Source organism: Castor canadensis, chromosome 1 (assembly GCF_047511655.1).
Source record: "Castor canadensis chromosome 1, mCasCan1.hap1v2, whole genome shotgun sequence".
Lineage (NCBI taxonomy): Eukaryota > Metazoa > Chordata > Mammalia > Rodentia > Castoridae > Castor > Castor canadensis.
In genome coordinates, this window is record NC_133386.1 from 186582484 (window position 1) to 186590118 (window position 7635).

Consider the following 7635-nt stretch of genomic DNA (forward strand, 5'->3'; position numbering starts at 1 on the left):
TAAAGGGCTGCTATATCATAAGTATAAGATAACCTATAAGATTATGAGATGTGTTCAAATATCAGACCTGGATAAAGTATAGGTATTTTTATGTTTAGTACATGAGAAAGCATTGGCAACAGAGTTGACTTACTCAATACAACTCCACCACTCGTTCTTAGAACTCTTATGGACTTTTAACTGTTGCTACCCTTATTTTTGATACATGGGTGGTCTTAATCTCTCCTTTTTATTCTGTATTAATCTTATCCTCTCAACCAGGCCTTTGAGAGCAGAGCAATGGCATGCCCCTATTCCATACGCCTGCAGTGAGTCTTAGCCACCATGTATGTTCTTTATAGTTACTTGTTAAATAGTCTGAAGCCAGTTATCAGAAGGCCTTCTCCAAATAGTACTCTATTTGTACTTGGATTGTCCAAGAACAATACAATGTTTTCCCATGGCAGGAGAGTGGAAAAAGGAAAACTGACTCCCCAAACACCTTTTCATAACGGCATTAAACCCTACACACCTTCATAAAGGCTGCATCATCCAACACTGTGCACTGGGGACTCCATTTCCAATATATGAAATCTAGGGGACACATTTCAGATCACAGTGGGTGAGGGCACAGAGGTTGTGTGCCTTAATTGGAATGAATGATATAGCACAACATTTTATAGAAGTTTATCTTAATAATGAAAACGATCCCCTCAGGCAAATATGTGGGAGAGTTCAGGTAAACGAAATGTTAAGTTCAGAGGTGCTCATGAAGAAAGAAGAGGGTAACAATGATAGTAGTTAGGAAGTCAGCACAGATGCCAGACATAGTACTGGTATTTTCAAATTTTGGTGAGGGGAGGGTGTGGGACTGGGGTTTGAATTTAGGGCTTTGCTTTTGCAATGCAGGTGCTCTACCATTTGAGCCAGACCTCCAGTCCATTTTGCTCTGGTTATTTTTTGGAGATGGGGTCTTGTGAATTATTCACCTGGGGTGGCTTGAAATGAGGACCCTTCTGATCTCAGCCTCCCAAGTAGCTAGGATTATAGTCATGAGTCACCAGCATGCAGCTCACATGTATTTTATTTTTAAAACTCAAAATAATCCCATGTATTTCATTCATCATCTGTGGAAAAAGGTAGCAATCCCTAGAGAAGAAGCAGAAGCCCATGATCACATAATGAATTAGGAATATTAACTAGTGTCACTTCTAAAGGAACCCATGTTCAGTGTCTGGTCATTGAACCCTTATGGTTAGAAACTCTTCGTGTGATGTAGAGTGGCCTCACTTTCTTGAATCTTCCACTATGACTTTCTCTTTACCAATAAAGCATGTGTTGAGACATACATTCTCATGGTGTGAATCAATGTTTAGGTTTATCTGAAAAAGGTGGGGACCCAGATCACTTTTGTGAAATTTCTCTCAGTTGACTGAGCAAAGATCCAAACTAAAGGCTTTAAAAATTCCATCCACTCAGGCATTTTTTTGTTTTTGGTCCTGCTGGACAGAGTTGGATCCTAGGAAGCAATTACCAGGAACTTATAAGATGCTTTATAATGAGAAGAAAGATAATTTATTATTTTTCTTACTATGTTTTGACAGTTTGCATCTTTGCTTGATATACTTAATTAGGAGGTTTTGTAGGCCATGTAGAAATGATGAAGTTCAAATCACCTGAGACCTTGAGTTTAAATTTGATTTTGGACAGGATATTTGTCTTTTGTAAACAAGCTGCTTTTTCAGTATATTGAACAGGTCTTAAAAGGTATGGAAAATTACCACTCCCATTCTGAGGCAGTCTGGTGGGGATAGAGGGTGTCCTGGTAGAAAGGGAGAAGTAATTGTGGAACTTAAGGTGGAGGTTTACCAACTGACATGGGAGTATTTCAATATTATAATAACTGACACTACTAAACTCCTGAATATTAGTAAAGCTGTCAGTGAAATACATACATGTGCCCTTTTGGTGGTATAGACCAGAACTTCCCAACCTGTGTTTTGGGACATCCTGAGCTGCTGAGATATTGGTTCCCTCATCTTACAGTTCCCAGTAAATCATCGGGGGATAAGTATACAATCCTACTTACCCTTATCTTTCATACAAACTTTATAATTTTTTGTACCATTTCAGAAAATTTTTTGGTGGTATGCAAATATAATATTCTCATTTGTGTCTTCAAAAATGATGAAAAGCTTTGAAATACAAAGCAAAGCAATCGTTTTAGAACACAACGGCAATATTCAATGCATAATCTTCAGTCTGAATGTTTAATTCCTTCTTCATATAAACCAAACAACTTTTTCAGACCAATCAAAGTTAGTCAAACACAAAATTAAATGGCCTTGTTTCTATAATGGTTTCTTTCACTGTCGTTTTTATTAGCCACACCACTAACCTTCCTTCTCTCCGACTTTCTGGAGCACATACTCTGTGCTTCCTGTCAAGTTTCAGCTAATCTTTATCTTTGCTGCCCCTTTTCCCCACTGCTCTCCTGCAGAAAAATATCCTTTACATTCTCTGCTCAATCAAACCTCGTCCTCTACTTTTTCTTCTTGGTGACTTCTTTGGAAACTGTCTAAGTCGCATCTTTTGTTTTTATTTTCCTTCAAAGTTTCAAAGGACTTTTCTCCAGTTACTTGTGAGACATTTTCACTTATTTTTTTAATGCCGTAAGTTCAATATGTTTAAAAGCAACCCATTACTTTTTTTTTAGACTTTATTTTATTTTATTTTATTTTCATTTATTCATATGTGCATACAATGTTTGGGTCATTTCTTCCCCCTCCCCTCCCCCACTCCCTCCCACCCCCCATCACTTCCAGGCAGAAACTGTTTTGCCCTTATCTCTAATTTTGTTGAAGAGAGAGTATAAACAGTAATAAGAAGGACAAAGGGTTTTTCCTAGTTGAGATAAGGATAGCTATAGAGGGAGATTCCTCGCATTGCTTTCATGTATATCTGTGTTACATTCTAAGTTGATTCTTCTTGAACTGACCTTTTCTCTAGTTTAAAAGCACCCCATTACTTTTGTTCCATGCCCTATTCTTCCCCTTTTGATGAATGTGTCATCCATAATCCAGACTTGGGGTTCTCTTTAAGTTTTCCCCACTTTTCATTACTTATCACGTCCTGTGAATCCAGGCTCCACAAGTTAGCCCTGTTCATTCCTTTATATTTCAAATTTGTACTATCACCTTTGGCTTCAAAATGAGTCTTTCTTTGGTGTTATTGGGGTTTAAACTCAGTGCCTTGCACTTGCTGGGCAGGAACTCTACCACTTGAGCCACACTGCTGGCTAAGGATGGGTCTTTGTAAAGCCCAATCCATTTTTACCCCATCCCCAGATCAGAGGCCTTTGCACTTTCTTCTGATGATACTGCTCATGGGTATCTCATGGCAGGTTCCATCACATTCTTCTCTGTGGACCATGCAGTCATCTAAACCAAGCATGTGCATTCCATCATAGCATTTTAGATTGTTTTCCAATATGAAATCCTTTTACCTACCAGGCTTATCTACTATTGCTCTAACAAATTAAATATTCACTAAAATCTTTACTGAGCACCCACATTAGGTCACAATGGGTTGGGGCTAGTGATGAAATGATGACACAAGGTCACTGCCCCTATTGGGTCTTCAGTCAATTTTATCAGTGAGGTACACAGGGCACAAGAGTGTATAAAGAGGGAGTTAACCTGGTCATCTAACTCTGGAAAAATTCCTGGAGAAAACTATGCTAGTACAAATCATGGAAATTATTTTGAATACTTTTGAATAGCAGAACATGTTGCCCAGGTATTTGAGGTAGCAGCTTCACACGCTATTCTAGTCACACAGGTCTCCTACGTCATTCTTTGGACAAAAGATTGTTTCTGCCTGTACACCTTTTCACTTGTGTCTGCTGATCCTGCTCATCAGGATCTCATGGCAGGCTTCTTGGATACTTTTCTCAGAGTCACCTTTTACCTTCTCAACTAATCTAAACTAGTTCCCTGATTATCTTCACCCCTACTTCACATGATTTATTTTCTTTATATGTAGTCATCTTGGATTTTCTTCCACATGCTAATTGATGGCCTTCTCCAACGGAGTGAAAGCTTCTAGAGCTTGTAGAGCACAAATGATATAATGTGATTCTTCCTTATGGCCAAGTAAAACTCCACGGTATATATATACCATATTTTCTATATCAATTTATCTATTGATGGGTACCTAGGCTAATTCCGTAACTTGGGTATTGTGAATAATATCATGATTTACATGGGCATAAAGGTACCTATATAGTAAACTGACTAATTCTTTTGGATATATACCTGGAAGTTGTATGGCTGTATCATAAGAGAATTTTACCTTTAAGGTTTTGAAGAACCTGATTTCCTTAGTGGTTCCCACAGTGGTGGGCTAATTCACACTGCAACCAGCAGTGAAGAAATTTTCATTTTCCCCCTGCATCTTTGCTTATAATCTTTTTTTGATGATAACAGTTCTGGCTGGAGTGAGGTTTAATCTCAATGTTGTTTTGATTTGCATTTCCCTGATGGCTAAGCATGTTGAAAAATTTTCATGTATTTATTAGCCATTTATGCTTTTGTCATTTGAAAAGTATCTTTAGGATAAAGGAAAAATATACTCTATTGACTGTATAACTTGACGTTTCTTTTAAAAAACAAGTCCCTGGAAATTTACATTGAAATATATGAAAGAATAAAATGGATTAATTGACAAATTGAGAGGGGGATAGATGAATACATATAGCTGAAGTAAGTGTACTAAAGTATTGATGTTGAAATCAAGTGATGTCTACCCAGATATTCACTATAAACTTTTTTCTATTTTGCAGTTTCTTTGCAAACTTTCAAGAATACCCAAGTGTATTCTTGCTTTCAATAGAGTTTAACCTAAGTTTCCTATATGTTCTGTACTTCTGAGATTATACCAGGTAAGGAGATGGTTAGCAAGGAAGAAATAATCGATCAAGCAACAGATGTTATTCTTATATTTAGTAAGATTTTGTATAACAAGATTTTTGCCCTTACATTGTCAATCAGAATTTTGGGTAACTAGAACTTTCACTCTTCTATTCTGACAGCTTGAGATTTGGATGCTGGTTTCAGGAGATTTTTGGTACAGTCACAAGAGACAGGTGACTTGTGGGTGTTACTTGTTGCAACAGGAGAAATCATTTCCTCATTTGTGATGCATAAGCTGCTCATTTGGTGAAAGGTGCCCTCATCATTATTAAAATGATTGAGTGTCTTTCTGTCATGTGGGTCTGTGTGGCTCTATCATCCTTTTTGATGCTGGTGGATCTAGGATATAAGAAACACTAATTATAGTAATAACCAGAATCAAAATGGGTGTTCCCCCAAAGACATCATCCCATTCACCTTCATTTGATTGTTACAACTATGCTATGATGCATATAGACAAGAAATGTTACACGCCACACCTATTTACAGAAGTGAAGATTGAGGTATGAAATATGTAAGTGAACTGGTCAAAGTCATTATAGGATAAAATTATGAGCTGAAATTAGAATCTAGGTTCATGACTTCTAATCCAGTTTCCTTTACTTAATGTCCAACTAAAAACTCAGACAAATTTTCATTATTTGATTTTGCCAACAAGAATGAAGCCTTAGAGGAAACAGGGTATTGAGGAAAACCTTACAAATACAAATATAGACATGAATTTTCCATGGATTGAATTCATATTATGCCATTGTAAAATCTGAATTTTTTCCGACTTATTTGTCCATATTTAATGCAGCATGTATATTTCTGAAAGTTTCAATTTCAGCTTGAATCTCTTCAAGTGAAATTGCTCTGATCTGGATACTTTTTAAGGATTGGTAAGTGGAAGTTGGCTGAGAAGGATCCTTTCTAGGTTGCTGTTGTGTCTATCATATGCTTCTCCCAAATTCCCTTTCCCCTCCACAGGCACCTGTTCTGGTGGAACGCACTGGCATTGAGGATTATTTCCATTTAATTAGCTCCTGGGAAGCTATCATAAATATTCAAAAGATGCCAACTGTCCATGTCTTTTAATGCCACTTAAATTATACTTTACTTTGGATTTCCTGGCATGGGAAATAATGATCATTGACTATGGAGTCAAATATTCCTAGATCTGAAACTCTACTCCATGAGTTCCTACCTGTGAAACCAGGCAAATTGCTCAGGCTCCGTAAGTTTCAGGTTTTCCATCTATATAATGAGGTTAATTACAGCTCCTGCCCAAAAGAGGCTGTTATGAGAATTAAATGAAACAATGTCCATGAAGGGTGTAGCTCAGTACTTATTGCCTGGTAGATGTTCCTAACTATTAGTAAGGTTTTTATACAGCAATTCTGCATATTTGTCTAAAAGAATTGAAGTTAAGATTGCAAAGAAATTATTAGCACCCCCTTCTTCATTACAGCTGTATTCACAACATCCAAGATGTGGAAACAACTTAAATTTTCATCAGTATAAAATGAATAAGAATTTGGTATGTTCCTACAATTGAATATTATTCAGCCTCAGGAAAACAAAATCCTGCAATAAGCAACAAAGTTAAGTTAACTTTGAAAGCATCATACAAATTAAAGAAGAATACAGAAGTGTTTCTTATTTCTATCTGATTGGAAAGAATTACACTAGAATTTTTGTAATCAGAAAAATCTTGGAATAAGCAAAATCTTAAATGGTATAGCTATGGAGTAAATTTTAATTTGCTTAGTTGGTTGTAATCAATAAAGTCATCATTTTCCTGACTTTGTGATCTTGGTTAATTTTATCTCTTACCCTGTGGTGACTGGTATTTGCACTTGGCGAAGGAATTGATTATATTTCTATCGCTTGTTCAATATGCTCCACAGAGGTAGAGAACCAGAGTCTGTTTCTCTTGTAACTTCTCAGACCATTGAGCACTGTTAGAATTTAGGTTGATTGATCTTATAGGTCATTTTATTTTTGTTCTTTTATTATAAGACTGTGATCTATGAGCCTGAAAGAGGGTAGCTTAATCAGTCCTGAGTCTTTAAATTGAACGATTCTTGAGAGTTACATTATAGCCCTATCTGAAAATCTTCATTGGCTTCCCATGGCTCTTGGAATAAGGACCATTAACTCCCTCCACTTTGTGCCACTCTGGCCATTGCTCCCTCTGCATCAATCTCACTGGCATCTCTATTGCCACAGTATATTTTCTCCTGATTCTAGTGCCTAAACCAGTCTAATACTCTCAAGCCCTCAATCCATCCTACATGGTCAAGCTGCCACATACCTAGCGCCTTTTCTCCTTCATGACTCTCAATTTTTATTTTTATAGTCTTAGTTCCCTTATCATGCTACCACATGTTGATGAATCACTAGACAGGAAATTGTTTAGCTTGTATCTTTTTGTACACCATAGAAATACAGAGGATCATAGCAATTACTGTAATTATGTACCAACAAATTGGATAACCTATATGATATGGATAAATCTCTAGATAAATGCAATCTACCAAGATGAAGTCATGAAGAATAGAACATCAGAACAGTTAAATAAAAAATAAGGGATTAAAGCAGTAATTAAAACCTCCCAACAAAGGATAACCAAGGACCAGAAGACTAGCAACTTTCTTGAACTGATTCTACATTCCCCGTATATAATCTACCTACATCTAGC